This window comes from Theobroma cacao, chromosome 3, assembly GCF_000208745.1.
Source record: "Theobroma cacao cultivar B97-61/B2 chromosome 3, Criollo_cocoa_genome_V2, whole genome shotgun sequence".
NCBI lineage: Eukaryota > Viridiplantae > Streptophyta > Magnoliopsida > Malvales > Malvaceae > Theobroma > Theobroma cacao.
Genome location: NC_030852.1, coordinates 8172640 through 8180714, shown reverse-complemented (window position 1 = coordinate 8180714; position 8075 = coordinate 8172640).

Below are 8075 nucleotides of genomic sequence, written 5' to 3'. Positions count from 1 at the left end.
TGTAATTATTATTGTACATTATAACTTTGTAAATTATTGTATGTATGAATTTATTTTACTTCTAAGTTACAAAAGATTACTTACACGTGTTTCTATAAATATTGTTTTATATAAAAATACTATATTTTTGTCTTTTGATTTACTTGAGCAGAAAATGACTGAAAATTGTTAAAAGTTGATATGTAAGCCTTGCGGGGTTCCGATTGGTATTTCGGGTAATAAGTATCAATCGAGACATCGCGACGGTTGTCATGGGCCGGAGGGAGGTTTCGAGTCGTGACACAACCCCCCATTTAGATTCAATAAAAATATCAAAAAAATCAAAATCCAAAAGAATCAAAATTTAAATTTTGGTTTCAAAAACAAAATTGAAAAAGTTTGATTGAAATTAAAAAAACAACCCCCCATTTGCCATAACAAACGTACTACAAAAATGATGAAAAAATCATTTTTCATCATCTAAAAATCAAGGGAATCATTATTGTCATTTTTTATTCATAAAAGATTGTTATATAAAAATCACACATTTTTTATTCTCTTACTCAAGGTGTGATTTCACACTTTCCAAATTAATATCATATGTCTATACAAATTAATTAGAAAAATTTCATTACGTTTGTGTTCTAATTTGGTTGCCTAAGGTATTGAGGTATATGTCTATCCTAAACACAAAATCATCACTTACTTCCGAAGTGAATTGAACAAAGGTTATCCAAAACAATGGTCTATTCTAAACTCCCTCTGTCGAGTTCTATTTAGAGACCCAATATGTTTCAACTGGTGATCAAGTAGTGAATAGAAATAAGTGCAGAATTGAATAAAACATGCAATTTCCATTAATACCAAGCAAGGAAAATCAAATATTCAAACTACATAATGAAATAACACATAATCCTAGAAAACAAAATTAGTTTATCATTGTTTATTCGACAAGCATAATTAAATCAAGAGAAAAGATCTATAGCAAAATAACAAGAAGCAAATGAAGAGTAAAGAAGTGTCAAAGCCTCTTTTGATTCTTAATCCTCAATTCCTTCGATTTTTTCTTCTCACTCATTGGAGAGCCCTTTTTCTTCTCTCAAAAACTACTGTTCAATGCCTCATTTAACCTATCTTTTAGATGCTGAAAATCACCTATTTATAGCCTCCAAAAACCCTAAAAAACTTGATACGTGACTAGCTGAATTTTCATAATCCATGTCATAACACCATGTCCTTGCTCCATAGGCGTCGTGGTGTTCCAAACTTATAATTTTTTTCATTGTCTTTCAACTGACGCCATGACCGTCCTCTTTAGGTGTTCGATGCTAGCCTCTCAAGAGTTTTTATGGGAACATTGCTGCTTCTTTAGGCACTGTGGCATTGAGTCTTGTAAGGTCACGACATTGTTCCTTATGCTGCCTTGGTGTAGAACTACTGCAGTGCCTCACAATACAAAGCAATTTGCTACTACCTCAAGGCTGATATGGGAAACGTTGTAAACATGAAAGTTGTAGGTTTGCATCTTAGATTTTGAATGGTCTAAGAATCACATTGATTGAATGTTCGTAGCTTGAGTTATGTCCGAATTATTGCAACTTGTTTAGCGAAAGTCTGCATTTAGTTTACATTGCGTAGTTGATCACCATTTAAATTTATGCATTTGAAAACCTACAAACACAAGGACTAAATCAGTATTGGCTTAAAATTGGTCTTTCAACATGAAAATGAACTAGAATTACTTGAATTAAATTAAGTTAACATGCTTTAGAACTAATTAATTAAAAATATAAAAACTATCTAAAATTGATTTAAAACACAAGGCCTTAGCTATTTTATCATTCAAAATGTGGCTAAATAACTCTATATAGTAGAGTTATCACAGCCTCAAACTTAATATTTTGCTAGTCCTTAAGCCAAGTTAAAATTAAAACTGAGATGGCAAAGTTGAAAACATCAAGCTAGTAAATTGCACCAATCCATAAATCACCTTTTAATTCCTCATAAGTTGTCTTGTTTTCCTAACTCAGAGCAAAACATAAATATTGTTTAAGTTTACATTTCATTCCAATGTAGGCTCATTTTTTGGATGAATTTTTCATGTATGTGTGAAATCTCTTACAATGAATATCATGCACTTGGGATAAGTTTATGCTCATACAAACTTCAAACTAGCTTAGAATTTCATAAGTTTGCTTTTACTTGTCTCTCCACTAGTGTAGGCTAACTCTTAACTATGGATCTTTAGGACTTTATTTAGCTTGTAATATATGGCTAGGGTTAAAGGGAGGATATAGGATATAATAAGCTCAAATCACCTTAAGCATATAATTATTCTAGGAATTAAATAGCCTAATTTTCCTTCACTAGGTACACCTTTTTCTTTTTTTTCACTTTTCATTCATCAAGCATTTATTCTTTTTTTTTTATTCTCAAATCAACACCCCCAAACTTGTTCCTTTCAATGAAAATGGGATGAATGCTTTACATCGAATTTCAAAATTTTCTCGACTTCATCTTTTCCATCTTTTCATCAAATAATTCAACATATATTTCCTAAAACAATGTACATGCTTAGGAGTAAGGGTTTGTAGAATTGGAAAATTATTTATAAGCTAGGCTACTTATATGGATGACAAAGCAAAAGGATAAAAATTGTTAACTCAAAAAGGGTATACTAGGGATAAAATTTAATTGGGTTAGCTTGAAAGGCTCAATCGATCCAAGGATGGCCTAAGTCATTTCCCTAACTAAGTGTAGCCTATAATTTCACCTCAAGACGAATCAAATATAGTCTAAAAGTCCAAACATAGTCCAAAAATTTGCATTCACATAATCATTCTCTAAATGTACACAATCACTCAATATAAGAGATAAGGTCCTCAATTGTGGAAATTTCATCATACAATAATGCTACACATTAGAATTCAACATACTACTTTAATTATATTCATGTATTACTAAAAGTGACAAGAATAACAAGACAACTAGGTTTCATTATTGGATAGGTAAATCAATTTCATGGTGCATTGACTTTAACTTCAATTCTTCAAAATGTGTTCAAAATCTAACTAAGATTGAAATTTAAAGGCAAGAAATGCAAAAAAAATAACAATTTTTAAAAGCTTAAACTCCCTCCCATACTTAAGATTAACATTGTCTTCAATGTTATAAAAGAAAAGAAGAAAAGTAAAGCATACTCCCTTCAATAGTGAAGATCCTCTAGCCTTCCTTTTCATCCTCATCATTGTAGCAAAAGTTGTTAGCAGAGTGAGGCCAACCAACAAGATACAGATGAAAAACAAATTAAATGAGAAAATATAAATAATAAATAATAAATAATAAATAAATTTAAGAAAAAAGATTAAGAGTTGTATATGTTTTCCTTTTCTAAAGTTGGTGCTTGCTTCACTAGAGGTAGTGGAATGGGCTTTCCTTCATCCATGTCAACCGCTTCTGCTTTATAGTAAGTATTTGTAGAGGCAGGATATTTGGTTGAATTGAGTAGATTAGACACTCATTTTTGCTCAACTTTATCAACTTGAGCTTGCACTTTAGCTTTTTAAACCATTATTTCCAACTAAGGAAAGGATAGTGGTAGTGGGTTTTCCTTTGCCTCTTCAACCATTGTTACTTTCTCAACAAGCTTCACTTGTGTTTTAGCTTTTTAACTACTTCTTGCTACCTCGTTTCCACTAGAAAGGGTGACTGCTAGACAAGATTCCTTACCATCTTTCCTATGATTAACTTTAGTTTCACTAGGCAAGGTTCCTTGAAGCATACTGTTGATAGAATTTGCAAGTTGATGCACTTGAGTTTCAAGGTTTCTCAATGAAGCTGCTCGATTCTAAATGAGAGAATTAATCCTTGCCATGAATAAAATGAACATTTTTTCCACAAATGGCTTTATCTCAATCATATAAGCTTTTTCATGAGATGGAAATCTAATAAGCATATTAGGCTTTGGACTTTATGAAAATCTCTTATTGTTTCTCTAAGAAAAGTTTGGATGATTCCACCATCTAGAATTATGAGTGTTGTCATATAGGTTGTTCTACTACCAATTTAGATTCCCCATAAATTGAACTGATTCAAACAATGGTTACTTGAATGCCCTTTTCCACAAAACTCACATGTGATAAATGGTCTCTGAATGGCCTGAACTCCCAGAGTTTTAAACTTTTAATACAAAATAGCCACCTAAGTAGTCAAAGCATCCATTGTGTGGAGATATCTCCAAAAATATGGAAAAGCAAAAAAAAAAAATTAAACTAAGACAACTTTGTTTAATTTAATATCAACTAAAAGAAATAGGAAAACGGATCCTTGGCAATGGTGCCAAAAACTTGTTGTTAGATTAATACACGTAAGTGTATGTGGCTGTACAAGTAATATAATGGTAAGTCGAGTATTATTTCCTACAGAGATTTGTACCTTTTTTTTTTTCACTAAGTATCAAATTTAGAACAACGTAGTCTTATCCAAGCACTTGATTTCAAATGATTAATTAAACTAAAAGTAATTAATTAGCTATATAGTTAAAGAATAACAAAATATCACTAAGAGAAATATTTACTTAAAACCTAGGATTATGGAGTTTTTTCAAAACTTCATCTAAATTAAATCATTTTCCTTGACGTAGATTAATGGAATACATGGCTAACATAGAATCCATATTATGTACACGTCATTATTGAGATCATGCACACATACCTTTTCGAATTAATCCCTTATGTTTATGCATATTAATTAGAAAAAATTCATTATGTTCATGTTCTAATTTGGTTGCTTAAGGTATTTAGTTATATGTCTATCCTAATCATGAAACTATCATCTAACTCTGAAGTGAATCAAACAAAAGCTATCCAAAAAAATGGTATATTCTAAACTCTTTTTGTCAATTTCCAATTAGAGACTTAATACATTTCAATTGGTGATCAAGCAGTGAAAAGCAATAAGTGTAGAATTGAATAAACTATGCAATTTCCATTGATACTAAGCAAGGAAAAATCAAATATTCAAACTACATAATGAAATAACCCATAATCCTAGAAAACAAAATTAGTTCATAATTGTTTTTACAACAAGCATAATTAAATCAAGAGAAAAGATAATTTCTATAGCAAAATAACAAGAAAGAAATGAAGAGTAAAGAGAAATCAAAGCCTCTTCCGATTATTGATCCTCTATTCCTTCGATTTCTTCTCATTTCTCTCGTTGGAGAGCCTTTTCTTTTCTCTCAAAAATTTCTATTCATTGCCTCCTTTAACCTCTCTTTTAGCTGCTGAAAATTAGCTATTTATAGTGATAACTCTATAATATAGATTTATTTGGGCTTAATTTTGATAGTAATTTAGTGTAGTTCTTGTAGTAATACATAGAAATTAGTAGATTTTATTTAATTATTTTAAATTAGTTAATTTTATGCTTAAATTGGTGTTAATGTGATTAACATATGTTTTTATTGATTTATTTGTACTTTTGTAAGTGTTTAATGAAAGAAGAATTTTAGTGAAAGAAGGAAAGCAATTTCAAGGTGCAGACTTACATTACACATGTTTTGGTGTTTTACCTATAACGTTCCCTACAAAGCTCTAAATGAAACGATTCTTAAATCATTGGAAAGATAAGAGAAAAAGATACAACTTTCATGTTTATCACATCACCCAGTTCAGCTTGGAAGGTGGTCAAAAATCTTGTTGAAGTTGACACACTACAATAGTCCTAAAGCAATTATGATTTATGTTAATTAATTGGACAAGGCTGTGGCCCACATAGTTTGATAAGGCAATCTTGATTGGAATTGACTCCTTTCTTCACCTAACTTGGCCTAACTTAAAAGCCCTATAAAAATAACCTTTCGGAGGACTTTTAGAAAAGAGAACGAAACACTAGATTGACAGCTAAGATTCAAGCCATAGATTCATTGAAGCTAAGAAGAATTTGAAGGATTCAAGGAGATTTGGAGATAAAGAATACAATTCTTGAGTTTTTCTATCTTTTTTATTCTCTTATTCTCTTAGTTTTGTTTTTAATGTTTAAACTTTATTCAATGATGATGTGTGACTTTATAGGGAAATAAACTTTTTATCTAAGATTATGATTGAGCTCAATATGTAATATGATTTATTTATCTCTCATTTGATTATGTTTGATGGATTTAAGTTGTTTATTTTATTTTGTTTTTAATGCTTATAGTTGCCTAATCACCAATTAGATTGAATTGGAAACCTAAGTTAAACCTTGACAAATGAGATTTAGGTAGACTTTGAATAAAATAGTGTATGATCGAATACACTTAATTGATTAGGTGATTTGATTTGCGTATAGGGTAGACATACACCTATAAGCCATACGTAGCTTAAATTAGAGCACGAACTTAATGAACCTTTTTTCAATTTAATTTGTATAGACATATAGTAAATTAATTGAGAAAGGTATTTTTATGAGAAACTCGACAAAGACTTGTAAATAATTTAGAACTCTAGGTTATTAACTTAATCCATTAAACTGAGTTCAGATAGAGAGACAATAATCAGATAAAATATTGATAGACATCATAATCTTAGGTCTAGTAATTAAGTGAGTTTTATAAAACAAATTTACTATTTAATTTTCATTTTAGTTTATTAGTTTAATTTTTCTTTTTAATAATTTTAAATTTAATTGTTTGGATAAGATTAAGGTGTTACAATTTTAGTAGTTAACAGTAAGAAGTAATTCAATTCTCTGTGGGATCGACACTCTACTCATTATTATATTATCTTTGCGATACGTACACTTGCGTGGGTAGAAAATTGAAAAGCAAGTTCTTGGCACCGTTGCTGGGGAATTAATTTTTAATTCTTTCTTGTTAATATTAATACCAAGCATTCCTAATCTTACTTCAAACTTTTCTTTTTATTTTCAAATACTCTTGATTGAGGTGATGGACTTTTAGTGGCCATCTGAACAATTGGTGCTTAGAAGGGTTGCTAGTGATTATGCATTGGATGCAATCAGTGTTTTAGCCACCCAAGTAGATGCTTTGTCTCAGAAAATTAACACTTGGGGTGATAATGTTTTTCAAAGTCCTTTGTGGCATGTGAGCCTTGTGGAGATAGGCATTCAAGTGATTGTTATCTAGCCTATTATGAATCAATGCAATTTGATGGAAGCTTCGATGGGTAGCAAAATAAGTCATATTCCAACAATTACAACTCAAGGTGAAAGCATGAAAATTTTTCATGGAGTAATGATCACGGTCCTACATATTCATCACAGCCTATTTTTCATAATGGTTTTCAGTCACAAGTTAGAGCTTTTTTGCTAGAGAAAAAGCTTTCAATAGAGGTTATGTTCATGTGATTCATGACAAAGACAGATGCCTTCATGACAAAGACTGATGCCATCATTCAAAGTCAAGCATAATCAATCTGAAATCTTGAAACACAAGTGGGTCAACTAGCTAGTGGCATCAATAATAGACCTCAAGATGATGGAGATAAAGAAGATTAAGGAAATACTTCCAGCAATCAAGTTCAAGATGAAGAAATTAAGCAAGAGGAAGAAATATCTACATCATTACGAGTCAAGCCATATGTGCCTCCCATTCCTTTTTTTGTACAGTTGATGAGTTACCTAAGGAGGTTATAGCAAAAGCACATTATTGAAGAAGAACTCAATCTGAGAAGTTGGATAAAAGTCAACCTATTACACCACCTTGGGTTAAGCAAGCATCAAATCTTGAGTTAAAGGCACTACAACTTCATCTTAGAAGGAGACTACTTCCACACCTCAAGGTTTTTCCAAACAAACTCAACCTCAACCAAAGTCAAGCTATTGACTATAAAAAACACTTCTTGAGAGGCAACCCAAGCTTTCGAAACTCTTATTTTTTAATTATTTTTATTTTATTTATTTATTTTCATTAATCTATATCTTTTTTTCTTCAGTAAAAAGAAAATTTTTCCTACAAGTGACAATGAGGATGATGAGGACAAAGGTGAAGACTAGCACTTCACCATATTCATCCAACCATCATGGGAGTATTCTTTACCTTTCTTTTATTTTTTCTAACATTGATGACAATGTTTAGTTTAAGTTTGGGGGAGTGA